This window comes from Pseudorca crassidens, chromosome 10, assembly GCF_039906515.1.
Source record: "Pseudorca crassidens isolate mPseCra1 chromosome 10, mPseCra1.hap1, whole genome shotgun sequence".
In the NCBI taxonomy this organism is placed as follows: Eukaryota; Metazoa; Chordata; class Mammalia; order Artiodactyla; family Delphinidae; genus Pseudorca; species Pseudorca crassidens.
The window spans coordinates 98,884,885-98,902,453 of NC_090305.1; the positions used below are offsets into that span (position 1 = coordinate 98,884,885).

Sequence of the window (17,569 nt, forward strand, 5' to 3'; positions counted from 1 at the left end):
AAGAAAAAAAAAGCTAAGGTGATTGATGAGCTATTATTAATAATCTTTTCAAAAGTCTAATAGCATGGACGATTATGCCTACAGCAAGGGACAGAAAGTAAGTTAAACTTGTTTAGGCAACAATAATAGCAGCAACACACAGTAAGATTTATTAAACACTCACTGTAGTCGATGGAAAAAATGGCCATAATTATCTACGGCTCTCCCTCCATTTAGACTCTGCAATGGGACTGAAGCTCTCCCCATGAAGGGGCGGAGTCCTACATTCCCCGCTTCCTGGATCTAGGCTGGCTTCCTGACTTGCTCTGCTCAACAGAACACAGCAGAAGAGAGAATGTGCCAGTTCTGGAGGCCTGGCGTGCTCCCATGCTTCCTCTCGGCGCTCTGTTCGGCCACCATGGGAAGAAGGGTGTGAGCAAGGCTGCTGGACCTTACTGGACCACTTGCAGGCAAACGCAGCCACCCTGCAGACTGACCACAGATAACACGAGTGAGCAGAGCTGAGGTCAGAATCACCACCCGGCAGGACCCAGCCCAAACGGCCAACCCACAGAATTGTGAGCTCAATTAACAGTTGTTTTAAGTCACTAACTTCGGGGTAGTTTGTTATGCACCAAGAATTAACAGATAAGCACCAGGTTTAAGTATCTTACACACATTACTGAATGTCATCATTGCTACATGCCAATAGGTAGTAGTATTATTCCCGCTTCAGAGGTGAGAACCTGAGGCACAGGACAACAAAGCGAATCCACTGCTTAATGTAACTGGAGTATCCCAAGGGGATGATCTTGCTGAATTCAGGTATGACTGCTCTAGAACTGTAGGCAGTTATCACCAGGGCTCTGCTTTCATCATTCTCCACTTTTCTGGCTCCACTTGTCCCTGCATGGATTTGTGCTCATACGGCTTCTCTCCATGTGGACACGGGCTGGCTCTCTGCAGCCCCAAGTTTACTTGATCCTCATTGCTCATAATCCAAAGGAAAAAAAGCTCGCACGAAGCCTAGGGAGCCTCTGATTGGCTCGACCTAATCATGTGCCCTATTCAGGGACCAGGGGGCGGGCGCAGCCTTGTGATTGACAGTCCCATCAGAGGCACCTGGTGGGAATGGGCCATCAGTCCTGGGGTGGGCAGGGGACTCTACTAGGCAGACAGGGGCAGTATGTCCTCCACCAGGGCTCACAGATCCCGAGAGTGGATTTCAGGACTCCTTAGCAGTGAAGTGCCTTGGAGACCTCGGAACTGTAACAACAAGTCCGTCTGGAAGCTGGTGCGCCCTCTAGCGAGCAAAGCCAAGGACCCTGCTCTGCTGGTCCCCTGGCTGCTTTCTTTTTCTACATCTCACCAGGTCACCTCCCCAGAGCTCCTCCCCCTGAATAAGAAGAACATTCTCTGGGGCTTTTTTTTTTTTTTGCGGTACGCGGGCCTCTCACTGTTGTGGCCTCTCCCGCTGCAGAGCACAGGCTCCGGACGTGCAGGCTCAGCGGCCATGGCTCACGGGCCCAGCCGCTCCGCGGCATGTGGGATCTTCCCAGACCAGGGCACGAACCCGTGTCCCCTGCATCGGCAGGCGGACTCTCAACCACTGCGCCACCAGGGAAGCCCTCTGGGGCTTTATAGTTTTATAGATTTACCGGATGTTTGATGAAAAGCATTTTCTCCACAGTTAAACTGGAGAGTGGATGATTTGCTTTACAAAAGGATTCTCAACTTTACAAAGGATTTCCCAGAACAGGACTCTACACAGCAAGCTCCCCTTAGCGCGTTCACGCTGTCATTCCGTTTGCGAGCTGCTGCTTCTGAACACCTCAAATTCAGTTTTACTTGACGGGTTGGGCTAGGCAGTTTCTAGGAGCCTTTCCAACTTAAAAATTACATGAGTCTATGGCACATATGGAAAAAGAAAAAAAAAAAAAAAAAAGACCAGGATACTGGAACGGAGTGACACGGGTTCTACCCCTGGCACTGTCGGTGACTTACCAGCAGTGTGATAACTTTTAAGTCACTGAAGCCGTCTGAGCCTCGGTGCCCTCACCTGTAAAAGGTGTATAAGAACGTCCCCCACCTCAAAGGTTTGCTGTGAGGGTTAAACGACTGAAGACACACGAAATGCGCAGCACACCGCTAGGGGCGCATGAAGGGTTCTGCCTGCATCTGCTGCGACGCGTCTCAATCCGTTTGTCCTCTGCAGCAGAGGGATCCACTCAAAATGGAAATGCTATCTTGTCAGACCATTCCACTCGACCTCAGTGGTTTCCCACTGCTGTAATAAGAGCCCGATTCCTGAGAATGTCCTACTAGGACCAAATGCCTGGCCCCCCCTCTGGCTGCCCAGTATTATTACTCACCATGCCCATTCCCATCTTCACACAGACCTCCTGCTATTTCCTATTTTCCCCAAATTACAAAAATGTTTTTTTCTTCTCTTCATCCTGCTTCCCCTGTGAGCCTCAGCCCCGTTTCTCTGCTCTCCTTTGCAATAAACCTTCTTGAAAGCTTTGCCCATGTTCTCTGTCCTCAATTCCTCTCTCCCACTGCCTACTGGCATCTCCACTCGGATATAAAATATAACCCTCATCTCAGGAACCCTCCTGGCTTCCTCCTTCCCCAGCCGGCTCCCCCGGGACTCTTTCTCGCATCAGGTAATGGCAACTCCAACCTTCTGATGGCTCAGGATGGAAATCTCACAGAAACGTCTGACTGTTCTCACCCACCCTCCAAATCCACCAGCTAATCGGGCTGCCTCGCCTCTGGAGTAAGACTGAAAGATAACCGTGCCTCACTGCCGGCGCCGCCTCCAAACGGCCCAGGCCATGACTCTTTCATTGAAATCACGGCAACCGTCTCCTACGACTTTGGCTTCTACCCTTGCTGTCTACCCTTTTATTTCCAGTATGGTAGTAAGAGAAATCCTTTCAAAACACAGTTCAGATCATATCCTGACTCTGCTCAAAACTCTGCTCAAGTGAGCGGATGCCCACTCATGGAGAGCAGAAGCCAAAGCCCAACAAAGGCTCTAAGACCCTCCATGATCTCCCCAGCAGACCTTTCTGGCCTTGTTTCCTGCGACTCTCCCCTTGTTCACTCTGCTTCAGCCACAATGGCCTCCTCTCTTTCCTGAACCTGTCACGCACACTCCCACCTTCCTTCGGAACTGGATCTTCCCTCTGCCCGAAACACAGTTCAGCCAGGTACCTGCAGAGCTCACTCCCTCACCTTCAGGCCATCACTCCGCCATCACCTTCTTCACCTTGGTAACGAGGCCCACCTTGATCATTCTGTTCAAATGTGTGAGTTGCCCCCAACCTGGAGACACTGTTGATTCTCTTTGCTCTCCACTCTTTCCCATGTCACACGTCGCCTTCTAATGTACTATATAACTTAATGATTATGTTTATTCCTCATTGACGACTGCCACCCCCTCCCCGCTTTTCAAATATATAAGCTCTTCAAGGACTGGCATCTTTGTCAGTTTTGCTCGTGTATCCTAATCAACTAGAAAAATGCATGGCAGGTAATAGATGCCCATTAAGTAGTGAACTAAGTATACGGTCTTGCCAGGCTGGTCTTCTACCATCCTCTCACAACTTGAGGTCGTAGCTCCTATGTCACTTCCTCAGAGAAGCCTTCCCTGATCTCGCTAACCAACTTCCTCAATTATAGACCCAGTGTCTCTCTCCTTCATAGAACTTGCAAGAGATTCCATTTTGTATTTGCCCTGTGACTATCCAAGCTCTAGTAAAACCCAGAAAACTCTGCTTTTACTTACCACCTTATCACTAACACCCGAGAGTATCTGCATACAGTAGGCATTCAATAAATAATTACTGCATAAATGAATATTAGATAGTGATTTATATTACTGTAAGGAGTTAACATTCTGTCACCTACCCATGGCCCCCGAGCACATAACACAATTAGCATGATTAAAATCAACTCCTTTATTTGCCACTTGAATAACTGTTACTTGCCCCCAAATAGACCAGGGTTATCTGCAAGGCTCTCGGAGATACTCTGCTTTCTACATTATGGGACTAAAGGATTGTACCAAGTGACCTACCTACCTTTTACTCGATGTTACCTCAGTGTTATTTGTTCGCATCTGAAGCAGGCCCTTTGATTTTCATCTTAAAGACATGCAAACATTCTTATTTTATGTGACCGACAAACTGAAATTTGCAGATGACACCCCCCAAAATCCGTTTTTTAACCTTTCCAATAAGAAGTGCTTTGTTCCTAATCTACTTTATGAGAGATCAATCCGAGATAAAGCACTGTTAGAAAGATTAATATAATAAGTCCATTACGAAGATGATGATGTATTTCTGATCTTCCAATAACTATGTAACTCTCATAATTCCATGCACATAGAATTATGACTAACTGATTCAGGGCTAACATCATCTATCCCGGCTTAGTTGGCTGCATCAGTTATTTAACACAGAAAAGCATTCGTATAATACGCTGCTTACTAAATCTAAATACAGCTTCCTTCTTCATACACAACAGCCATTTTTGTCTGGGCCTTCAGAACGTTCAGAATGAAGAGACGTGGGTTAACTACTTATATATTCCTAGCTTTCTGCTCAGAACATTTACATAGCGTGTCCCTGTTGGGCTGTTCGAGATTGACTGCTGAGCCCTAAATAGACTGGGTCCAGCCGCAGGAATAGATTAGTACACAGTGACCTGATGGAATTTTCCTCTGACGAAGGGCTCCACCTCTCCTTCCCACCCCACTCTTAGCAGATGCTATAACTCGTGTGTGTGTCTGAGGCCTTGGTAAATAAAGCAGCGGTAGGGGGAGAGGGCTGGACACCTTCCCTTGGCCAGTGACTCTTGAGGGAAAAAGGAGACGCTTTAACAATTTTACTACCAAATATTTTAAGCATATAAAAATGTATGCAAAATAAGAAAATGAACACACTGGCACCCACCACCAAACTTCGTCAAATCTCACTATATTTCACCTTATATCAAATCCACTAGAAATAGGAAGGAAGCATGAGAATGTGGTTGAAGCCCCCTGAGGACCCCATCTACACCATTCATGACCAGCCTTCTTTCTCAGAGGCGTTTACTCTCTGGACCATGTGGTTTACATGGACGGAACGCTTTTATTCTTGTCACTCATAAACTCACGTTTTAGTTTTTAAAAAATTTCCATAGTGTGATATCCTGTGCCTCCTTCTGCAAGTTGTGCACACGCGCGCACGCACTCTCTCTCTCTCTCTCTCTCTGGCTCACGATTTCTGAGATGTATCCGTGCTAAAACATGAAACAATAACATTCTATTTCATTCACTTTAAGCTGCTGAATTGCAATACAGCCTTTAAATCCCCAGTTGATATACTCATTCTCATGGTCGTGGGTGTTTACGATGTTTTCTTTTTCCTGGTGGGGCAGGGGTGCTGGTGGCGGGAGTGAGGGGAGGGTGAAGAGCTGCTTTTTCCTCCTGGCAATTCAACTCTGTCCCCTGCACGAGGCTCTGGTTAACTGTACGTCAACCTGGCTGAACCATGATGCCTAGATGTTTGGTCTAACACTGTTCTGGATGTTTCTGTGAGTGTGTTTTATGGATGAGATGCTTATTTAACTTGGTGAAATGTGAGTAAATCAGACTGCCCTTCATAACGTGAGTGGGCCTCATTCAATCAGTTGAAGGCCTTAAAGGAAAAAAGACTCAGGTCTCCTGAGAAAGAAGGAATTCTGTCAGCTGACCACCTTTGGACACGGAATGCAAGTCTTTTCTGATTCTGCAGACAGCCAGCCTATGCTATAGATGTCTGGCTTACCAATCCTCCACAAACCCATGAGTCAATTCCTTAAAATAAATCTCTCTCCTATATATGTACACTCTCACGTGCGCGCGCGCACACACACACACACACACACACACACACTGTTGTTTCTGTTTCCCTGGAAAACCCTGACTAATACAATGTCAAAATACAACTTGCATTGGTTTTCATTTGTGGCCCTTTGGTCTTTGGAGATAAAGAAACTTACGGCAAAAGACAAGAGTTTCAAACAGGCAGGGAGCAAAAATGAAGGAGACGTGTTGCTTAGAGTAGTCTTTTCTAATTCACCAAAACTGGTACCTTCTACCCTGAGCCATGCCTTATCTTCTTTACCTACTGTCTGTACTTTATCAGAAGCTTTGAGGTTAATCTCTCTACCCTCAATACACACTTAACTAATGTCTGTTGAATCATCAGGTGGAGAAATGAGTGGTAATTTCCGAGAGGCAAACACAAACCCCTTTAACCAACAAATCCATCAATAAAAGCATATCTTTGGGGGATAATCATATATGTAACACTGTGCTGAGAACTGACAGGTAATGGAGGTTTACAGAAACTTGGAAAAATAATTGCAGCGCTGGCATTTAAGGTCAAAAGAAATAAATGCAATCAGAAAATGCTGGATCCAAAGGAGCAATGATGAAAACAGATATAAAACCTGTCATAAGAAAGTAATGATGAAAAGTAAATACGATGGGAGTTAAGTATGAGAAGAATGAGCGGTAGCACGATAGAATATGAAGAATGCTGGATTGGAGAACTCGAAGTCTGCATTCAAATCATAATACCATCCCTCACTCTCCCATATAACCCTTGGCCAGACAATTAGCTCTCCATCCTCGGGTGATTCTTACACAGAATGGCTTTATACCATCCCTCATTGTGTTCTCCCTCTTGATTACCCATGTATTATCTAGTGATAGGTTAGTTATTATACTAACATCAGGTACTAATTGGTTGATTTTTCTCCTTACTCACTGTTCCCCCCAAAACAAAAGCTTGTCAGTAATGCAGACGTCACAGCATTCAATACTCAAGGATGCCATCTTAAAAGGAATTATCGATCTCTGTCAACATCCAGTGACATGACCAAATGTAGGGTGAACCACCACATCACCTCCCGCATGATTTCACATTTCACATCCTGTTCTGGAAACTCTGAAATCCTGTGACACATCAGATAATTGGAACATGGGTCAAGTAAGTGCCAACGGGTTGCTCAAATCAGCCATCCCGTAACAAGACGGGCAGTCAGATGAAATTATCAAAAGCACAGACGGCACTCAATTGCGTTTATCGCAGGAGAAGTCCTGCTCAAAACACAGAGGTTGGGTTCTCCTTTATGCTGCCCCCTTGGTGGAAGTGTTTTATGTTTAATCAACCTCACTCTGCCCACATGCCTGAGAAATGCAATTCCCTTTTCAACAGGGAAAATTGGCCCCTGACTGATTTCCATTATATTTATACATACTTACCCTTGCTGAGCATGCATCAGCTGGGTCTCTGCAACGACAAGTGATGGATGAGGCTCTCCAGGGTGGAAAGGAGATGGATTCCTATAGGACAAGCTTCTTCTCTCATCTATCTGCTCGGAAGGTATACCGTCTCACAGCTGGCGGTCACAGAAACACAGAGGTCCTGAGACACAACAAAATGCTTTCAGAAAGAGAACTGCAAAATGCGAAGTACAGTAAAAGGGGTCAGAGTATTGCATTATAGTCCCAGCTCTGCCACTAGCTCAAGAGGCAACCTTGGGTAAATCACATTAACACTGGTAAAATGGGATTCTTTCTCTCTCACCTATCACAGGGAACAAGCAAATGGTGAAAATGATATTAGGAATGCAGCTTTTTGATAAATATTATCATACACAGTCCTTGAGGGATAAAAACTCAAGATGCTCCCTGGGGCGCCCCCAGTGGGCCCACAGTAGTAGAGCTTTTTTTTTTTGCGGTACACGGGCCTCTCACTGTTGTGGCCTCTCCCGCTGCGGAGCACAGGCTCCGGATGCGCAGGCTCAGCGGCCATGGCTCACGGGCCCAACCGCTCCGCGGCACGTGGGATTTTCCCAGACCGGGGCACGAACCCGTGTCCCCTGCATCGGCAGGCGGACTCTCAACAGCTGCGCCACCAGGGAAGCCCAGTAGTAGAGCTTTGAGGTCACACACAGGAAGGGTGTTGGAAGCGACCAGCTGGGCTTAAATCTCCCCTCCAACTCTGGCTGTATGTGTTACAGTAACAAGTTACAGTAACTTGTACAGCAAGTTACTGTAACTCAGCTTTAAACTTCTTTCCCTTACCTACAAAATAATGAACTCACAAAGTTACTGTCAGGTCAGTTCCACAGATGGCAGCATTAACACAGCTGGGTTGGTTCTGGTTCTGGACATTCTGTTAATTCTGGACATGCTGATTCCATGTGGTACAGCGTTTGTTTAAAAGATTCAAAAGAAGTCAACTCATGGAATGTTAACACGGTAAAGAAAGGAGGCAAAGTTCCTTTCTGCACCCCTGGGCCCGCATTCACTGCCAGACCCGCCTTCCTCCTCCTACCATCCCTTCAGTGAGCTCAAAGTGTCGTGCGTTTATACAAGCAGCATCTTCCCTCACACTGACCAACAGAGGAATAAAACTTAGACGCAGGACGCTGTCTTTCAGCACGTGCATCTCACAGGGCCAAGAAGAGGACACCAGGAAGTCGAGGGGGAAAATTCTGCTGTGAACATAAATACACTCAAGATGAAAAAAGCCAGCGATGAGGAAGCAAGAGAAACAGCCGGCTGGAGTAGTGGTCCCTGCGGCTCTCAGAAATCACCACAGCCGGGCTTCCCTGGTGGCCCAGGGCTTAAGAACCTGCCTGCCAGTGCAAGGGACACGCGTGCGAGCCCTGGTCCGGGAGGATCCCACATGCCGCGGAGCGGCTAAGCCCGTGCGCCACAACTACCGAGCCCACGTGCCGCAACTACTGAAGCCCACGCGCTCTAGGGCCCGCGTGCCACAACTAGTGAGCCCACGTGCTGCGACTACTGAAGCCTGTGTGCCTAGAGCCCAACCTCTGCGACAAGAGAAGCCACTGCAATGAGAAGCCCGCGCACCGCAACGGAGAGCAGCCCCCGCTCGCCGCAACTAGAGAAAGCCCACGCACAGCAATGAAGACCCAACGCAGCCAAAAATAAATAAAATAAAATAAACACTGGGACGCGGGGCCTGATTCTCAACCAAGTGAATCAAGACTCAACGCAGCCAAAAAACCAAAATCACAGCTATGCTTATTGGATCTGTATTGTTCAACATACTTTAATATGTATAATCTCATTCAGCCCTCATAAAGCTCCTTCAGGGTGAATATTATTGTTTTCCCTTTACAGAGGAGAAAAAGGCTCAAAGTGATGCCTCCTGGCTGAAGTCCCACAGAAGTAAGTTATGGATGGAGAATGAGTCTGTGATAGGCTGTGCCTTAGACTCCCCTCTCCCACTCTCAGTATTTTAAAAGTTTATTTGTGGGGGTCACAAAAAAACCACTCACCCCAAAGTGGCCAGAGCAGTGTCTAGATTGTGCACTGACGTTCTCCTGCCTTCACTGACCCACTGGAAGCTTCAGTTCCCGAAATCTCTAGATAGAGTGTTTCCAAGGGCTCTCTGGGCCAAAAAGGGAGAAAGAAATAATAAGTAGAAAAGATCTCAATGACACACAAAAAAACTGATGGTAGAAAAGAACACTAAAAATGGGAACCAAAATTTCCTAGAAAATGGGTTAAGAAAAGGTTTGGGACTTTATCTTGAAACAATAAAACTAAAATATAGTAAAATAAGTTAATTTTATATTTAATAGAAGCATAGACTATACTACAATTATTTGACAATTATTAAAATTAACAAAGAATTTTTTAGATCACTTTCCAAAGAAATTACGTAATGGTATGATATGATACCCTTCAATGCACAGCTATAAAGAGACTCACTTTTGCCAAAAAAAAAAAAAAAGTTGAAGTTTCATCAGTTCCCCAAAGGCCTCCCTACATCTTTTGATATTCAAATACATCAAACTATTCTCTTTTGAAGCCTATCGTGTCATCATCCTTGTCGACTGTGCTCTTCTTCCATCATTAACTGGTCTAGCTCTGTCAGACCCTCGTTTGTCAATTATTTTGCAGGTGATTAGAGAAGTTCTCCATCATCCCTTTCAACTTTACAAAATCCTGCATCTTTTTCCAAGAGTCGCAGTTTCCTTTTGCCACCAGGTCACAAGACAGTTGTGCTGTGTTGCCAGGGAAGGTACTGATGTGGACAGAGAGAGAGTGTGTTAAGTGAAGATGGATACTCCAATGGAAACTAATTTTAATGAGTGGACACTTCATTAGCACGTGCTGTCATGCAAGGATGCCTTTCAGCCTGCTCTCCTACACAACTGCAACTTTGGGGATGATGATAATTCGTGCTGGGATACGAGGACTCTCTGTAGTAGAAAGAATAATAACTCCTAAGTCCCCGATAGCTCTTCACAGAGGGCATGTTGCCCTCACATCCATCACCTGGTGTGATCCTAACAGCATCCCACAGAGACAGGTGGGGCAAGGATTTCATATGCATTTCAGAGGTGAGGAAACTGAGACTCAACAAGGTGGACATTTTTTTCGACTTCCTTTCTAACTCAGTGTCTTCCCAGCAGTAACTTTCATTCATTGTTCTCTTGTTTGATATTGAGTAGTATGCTAAGTACATATATCACAACCTGTTTATTCCTGATAACTGGACTACCAGGCGATTATAACTAAGCACTCTTCACTGCATTTTTTGGAGAACAAAACTGAAGGTAATTAAAGTGAAGGAACTTGCTGTGTTAAGTCATTTACTGCCACAATAATGCTGCATAACAAACTACCCCAAACTCTCAACGCCTTCCAACAGCCAACATTTATTTCTCACTCAAAGGATCCGTTGGAGGGCTGAGTTGACTGGTTCAGATTGTGGGTCACGTTCCGGTCTGCTCCCAACCTGCAGGTGCAGTGCTTACCTGGGCAAGATCTCCTCGTGACTAATGGCAATAGTGCCCAAGGCTACACTCATGTCATATCCACTAAGCTGTCACGGTCTAAAATGAGTCATTGGATAAACACAGCATCAATGGTATAAAGATGTAGAATCTGTCTACTCTGCTGGGAGGCACTGGAAAGTTACGTGACCCAAAGTAGGGACGGAAATTTTTATAACAGGCGTAGGGAGCCAGCGAGGGTGACAGTTAAGAACCTTCAGCAACAGCCCTATCTGTTCCACTGGCTCAAATGCCCACAGCCAAGTGCTGGCTCCAGAGACCATGCTGTTACCGACCCCACTGTACTTCCGCGAAACTGCCCCTAATACTCAAATGTGAGTTCTCATGTTCATGCTGGTATTACATCACTCCATCCTCTGACCAAAGTTGCTTGGCACCTGCTGGCCGAACCCTCTTGATCCTGTTCTATATGTTTGGCTTCACGTAGCTCTGGGACCAACCAGAACCTGGATGATGACTTTCTATATCTTTAAGCCAGCAGCTAAGCAAGAAGAAACGACTTCCTCCTGGCCCTGCTCTGACCTTATACAAAGTACATTTGCATAGCAATTTTCAGATCACAAAACATTTTGATACATCTTTTCTCAACAGAACCCTGTCACCCAAATTCCACGGAGTAGACATCATTAAAGCTAGTTTACAGATTTAGAAGTTGAGGCTTAGCAAGATGAAATGCCTCGCTAAACACACAGCTCACGAGCTTCAGAGTCCTGACGTGACCTGCAACCTTCTGTGTGATGTACTTCTACTGCTCACCGAGCACTTCCTCTGGGCCAGGCAACTTGCAGGGACTGCTACAGATGAAACTTGATTTAATTTTCACATCAGTGCAGTGGCGGACATGTTCTTATCCCTTTTTGTACGTGAGAAGTTAAAACAGCTTTCCCAGCTTGTAAGTTATGACGTGGCAGAGCCAGAGTCCAACCCAGCCCTGTCTCACTGCAATGCCTACGCCCCTAAACCCTGCACTAGGCTGTTTCTTTTCTTTTATTCTTGTCCACCTCCTTCGTAGTCAGTTGTCAAGAGCTGGCTGATCTCTGGCCTTGAACCCTGGGATGCAGCCCAACCATGCTTCCTCTTCTCCCGGCTCTGGCCTGGGCTCCACGCCTGAATCTCACTTTTGCTTTCTCTTCTGGGATCCTGGTACCCCACCCTGTCATCGTATCCATCTGGGAATAGTTGTTTTCTGACCCTCAGGCCCACTGGCAAAGTCCCAATGTCTGTTACCTCTCATCCCGCCACACAGAAATCCCCCTTCTTATCTGCTGTCCCTTGCCAAGGCTGCCACTTTTGCAGAATGTCCTATTTTCAGGCATTTCTGCATTTACAACTCTTTTTTTTCAGTTTGGATTGAAGCTGTTCCAAGTTCAACTTTGGGAAAATAGGCTGTCAATATCTACAAGCATAAATCTATCACTGAAGCGTTTATCCGCAATATGTCTCACATATTTAAATTAACATATTGTAAAATGTACAGTTTTGGGATGTACAGTTCTATGAGTTTTAACACATGTATAGATTTGTGTAACTATTAGTATAATCATTGCACAGAATCATCCCATCTCCCCGCCCAAAACTCCCTCCTGCTATCCCTGTGCAGTCACACCTTCCTGCTATCCCTGTGTAGTCACACCTTCCTGCATCCCTAATAACTGATGACCACTGATCAGTTCCCCATCACTACAGTTGTGTGCTTTCAAGAATGTTGTATAGGGGGCTTCCCTGGTGGCGCAGTGGTTGAGAGTCCGCCTGCCAATGCAGGGGACACAGGTTCGAGCCCTGGTCTAGGAAGATCCCACATGCTGCGGAGCAACTGGGCCCGTGAGCCACAACTACTGAGCCTGTGCGTCTGGAGCCTGTGCTCCGCAACGAGAGGTCGTGACAGTGAAAGGCCTGCGCACCGTGATGAAGAGCGGCCCCCGCTCGCCGCAACTAGAGAAAGCCCTCGCACAGAAACGAAGACCCAACACAGCCAAAAAATAAATTAATTAATTAAATTTAAAAAAAGAATGTGGTATAAATGGAATCATACAGTATGTAACCTTTTGAGAATGGCTTCTTTCACTCAGCACAATGCCTTTGAGATGCATCCGAGTTGCTATAGCATCAATAGTTGACTCCCTCTTATGGCTGAGTGGTACTCCATTGCATGGATGTACCAGAGTTTGTTTATCCATTCACCTGTTGAAGGGTATCTGGCTTCTTTCCAGTTCGGCATTATTTTGAGTAGAGCTGCTATAAACATTCACACACAGATTGTTGTATGAACATAAGCTCTTCTTACTCTAGGATAAATATCCAAGAGTGGATTGCTGGGTAATATAAGCGTATGCTTAACTTTCTAAGAAAGCACCACACTGTTTCCAGCGTTGTAGCCAGTTTCCATATTTACCAGCACGCCATTGTATAGAGTACGCAGACTCGATCACAGTCCGCATGGGGGCTCCTTGCTCCTCCAATTCCACCCTTGGCCCTTCTCTACTCTTCTCCAGGCTTCAGAAGACTGACATCCATGGGCTGTACCAGCAGGTTCCCTTGTCCCCTTGCTTCCAGTTGGGTTTGGCGTGTGGGAGGGACTGTCAAGAGAAAAAGGACGTCTGAGGACTGACTTGCTGCCCCCTCCCTGCGGGGTGCACAGTGGCCACATCCCTCCAGCACGTCAACTCCTCGTGTCCAGCCACGTGCTTTCACTCCCTTCACCCCCGAGGGGCTGCCCTTGGTCCCCATGGGTCACTGCACTGTCTCCATTTAGTCATACATTTGGTATCTTACTTAAAATCTTTCCACAAATCACTATGAAACAAGAAGACAGATGAAGAAACTGAGGCACGAGTATAACTTGTCCCAGGTCACATAGCAGGGAAATAGCAAAGCCAAGACTAGAACCCAAGTCTTCTGACACTTAAGCCCATGCTCTTCCCAGTTAAGTCTGATTTCACCCCATTTGTCTCAATGCTCTTATTACATAGTTCTATAAGTAATTCAGTGCACATGCTGGAAAACTTAAATTATGACCCAGTTCCTCTGAGCAGGCTGTCTGGATTAGCATAGTTTCCCTTATTCCTGCTTATTGGATTTTGTTCCTTAATTCTTAATAGTCATGATATCTTTCATATCAATTCTAAGTTTCATAAGAATGATCAACATTCCTAAATAAAACATGGAAAGGCTAAAAACACATTTTTATTCTTAAGGGAACACTGCATAATGCTAATATGCTCTGTATTCATTATTTGAATGAATTATTAATTAGATTTATTAATAATTTCTTTTAAACTTTAAATATTTTAAAATAATCTTCTACTGACATAATTACCATTGGTGAAACTCAAAGCAACTGATTTTGTTTAAAAAAAAAAACAACCAATGCCTATATTGGGCTAGCCTTTCCACCTTAGGGAGGAGCATGAATACAGGTGCCATGGACAACTGTACATGAACATACATCTATTTTTCTTTGCAAAGAATTCTTGACTTCACTTAAACCCTTTCCCGAAGGTCCCACTGCTAGTCAATAGAGGAGCTAGTTCTCTTGATTTTCAGGTCAAGAGTCTGCTTGCTAAGTGAGTATAATTTTTTTTTTTTTTTTTTTGCGGTACGCGGGCCTCTCACTGTTGGGGCCTCTCCCACTGTGGAGCACAGGCTCCGGACGCGCAGGCTCAGCGGCCATGGCTCACGGGCCTAGCCGCTCCATGGCATGTGGGATCTTCCCGGACCGGGGCACGAACCCGTGTCCCCTGCATCGGCAGGTGGACCCTCAACCACTGCGCCACTAGGGAAGCCCCCTGAGTATAATTTTAATTGGGGCCTGCAGATCAACAGGGGTCCCGAGATGCATTCTTAGGGGTCTGCTAGGTTGCTCTAATTTGGGGTGACTAATTTGTCCAAGAAAGAGGTTTTCCAAGCTGTAGGAGTTTCAATGCTAAAACTGGGAAAGTTCTGGGCAAACTAGGATGAACTGGTCACTCTAACTAGATAGCATGTGTCTGAATTCAATTATAAGAAGGTCACCCTTCTTATAATTGAACCCAGTATATGCATTAACATATAGATAATATATGCACACACATATATACTCATATTATTTATTATTGGAATTCAAGCAAACAAAATCGTTTACAGCTTCAACTGGCTTCCTTACTGCCGTCCTTCCCCCTCACCCGCAACTCTACAGGAGTCAGAAGTAGCAGACTGAGTTGGGGAAAGCATGAAGAGAATGAAACATCCTTCTCCATCCGCCCTTCCTCATCTGCCCAATCAGGCTATCTACCACCTACCCTTGAATTCTGAATCTTTATTATATTTGGACCTACTTATGCTGGGCTTATGTTGGGCTTACTTATGCTGGGCTTATGTTGCCCCTCTCCAAACTATCAGCTCCTTAAATATGAATGTTGGTTTGTCTATATTTTGTTTACCCCCCAAGATCTAGGATGTGGATCAATTCACAATTGGTGTCAGTAAGTACACCGTGGCTCTCAGCGGGCTCATGAGTCCTACCGGGGGAGTTACCACTATCTCTGTCATCCTTGCCACCTCCACCCAGGGGGCCATTTAGCTCTCAACTTGATGCCAACTAGTTCTCTAATTAAAACAAAAATCACTCAGATTTTCTGACAAGGCCTCCCCAAGCACATGGAGCTATAGAGTCCTTGGCCCGATGCTTCTCAAACCGTGTACCTGAGAGCCCCAGGGTTCGCTGCAGTGTCTCAAGAGCTGAGCAGACATGAAAGTTCAGTGGAGAGCCCAAAGGGAGATTCTAAGTTTCCTCCCCTTTCCTGTAAGCCACGCAGCTCTTCTCTGTTTTGTTTATTGAGGTTTCAGGTCAAGACTTCACTGGTTGAAAACAACTGCTCTAGCCCAATCTTATCATTGTACATACGAGAGAACTAAGACAGGGGAGGGAAATGGCTGCTGGAAACTCACAGTGGAATTCTACACCTGAGAAGAATAAAACAATCATCTCCTCCAGCTGGAATAGTTTCCAAGTTTCTATGTGACCTAAACCTCACTTTCTATGAAACCCACAGCCCCCAAGGTCCTCTGGGTATCACAGAGTCTCCAGTTAGGCTCATTTGGCAGCATTATTAATAACATGACTTCACAAGTGTAATTTAATAGTCATCAACAGTGACTTGCCGAGAAACTCAGTGTGTGGGCCCATGTCACTCTCTTCACGGGAGTGGGCTTAGGTGTCTCTTCCTTACAAGTAATCATCCTGTCATTAAGTCTGTGTATAGCCACACTTGTCAGCAGTAATCACTGCAACATTTATAACCGGCATGACGCAGAAGAGATATTTTGGGGAAAATGGACACATTCAAGACTTCACGAAAATAGAACCATCTCTAGCATTTGCATTTGTCATTTTTGTGCATGTGGTTTCTATTTTCATCGACGTTGCTTTCTTTCTCATTTATTCTTTTTGGCTTTTCCACTGCATACAAATTTATAATACTGTTTTTCCATTTCACAGTCCTACATGGGGATTCACTGAAAACATAAAATTAAACCAGCAGAAGAGAAGGAGATTATTTGGGGAGCTATAAGGCAGGGAATATAGAAAATCTTTCGGCACAGTGGACTTTTTCTTGAGAAAAACTGCTATTAATCTAACCATGAAAACCTATCTTCCAGACCTAAATACTTACAATGGAAAGACACAAACAGACAAAGAAACAGAGAGAGACACACACTGAGAAAGAGATCACAAAGGGAAAAGTTCAGAAAAAATGGAGAAAAGTTGGTTAGCAAAAGGCCTCTCTGAGTCTTAGAGTTTATTAAAATGGGGAGGAAAAAAAAAAAGCTCTTACGTGAGTCATTCTCAAACTCTTTTGGTCTCAATACATCTTTACTTATATTACATAAATACATCTTAAAAATTATCAAAGACCCCCAAACCAAACGTTTATCTGCTCTATCTTTCACTATTTACCATATTTGAAATTAAAATTGAGACATTAAAGGATATTTACTAATTTATTTTAAAAAAAAACAAGAAGACCTCATTACATGTTAGCATTCATAGCATATTTCTATGAACAAAAAAGCTGTATGTACTGGAAAGTTGTCAAGCTCAGGTTGGCGGACATGTTTCCCGAAATTCTAGAAGTGTTTGCACGGACGCTCCAATTTGTCATTAGCAACAAATGCTGTCAGTTCTTTTTCTCCAAGTGACAAGCTCACTTCGTTCATGTTAGAGAAAATGTCTGCCAGATGCCCACGACTCAAAAGCCATCGTGTCTCTGTCAGTTGTTCTTTCAAGTAAAGGTGGTGTTCGGGGAAAAAAGCAGTTAATTCTGCTCACAGCTCGAAGGGCAGTTAGTTTGCAACAGAAATATTTCACGTGTGTTTCTTTCTCTTCACACAGAATAATGTTCAAGGGCCAAAATTCCATGAAATTAATGATTTTACTGCTTCATCAAGAACGTTCCTAAGTGAAACTGGCTTTTTTTTTTAATACTGTAAATGCGTGGGTGAGGAATACGATGGCAGCTCAAACAATCTGATGCCGCTGTCCTGATTCGTTCTAAAGCAGCAGTACTTTCACTCCCATTATTTTTGCATCGTCAATGCAAATGTCAGTGGAAACGGCACATCCCATCTTAGTATTACCGTGAAAATACTTTTGACCTCTCAGAAGCCCTGAAAGGATCTCAGGGACCTCCAGGGGGCTACTAACCACATTTTGATGACCGCTGTCTCAAAT

General features: G+C 45.0%; 1 long non-coding RNA gene across 1 annotated transcript in view; it reads right to left on the reverse strand.

The window, feature by feature from the left end:
• LOC137232696 (uncharacterized) overlaps positions 1-17,569 on the reverse strand; it is a 688,080-nt gene that overhangs the window by 433,599 nt on the left and 236,912 nt on the right. The window contains exons 4-5 of the long non-coding RNA XR_010947151.1: positions 9,334-9,446; positions 7,283-7,419 (exon numbers count right to left, since the gene is read on the reverse strand). This is a non-coding gene — a long non-coding RNA (uncharacterized lncRNA). The remainder of the gene's footprint in view (positions 1-7,282; positions 7,420-9,333; positions 9,447-17,569) is intronic.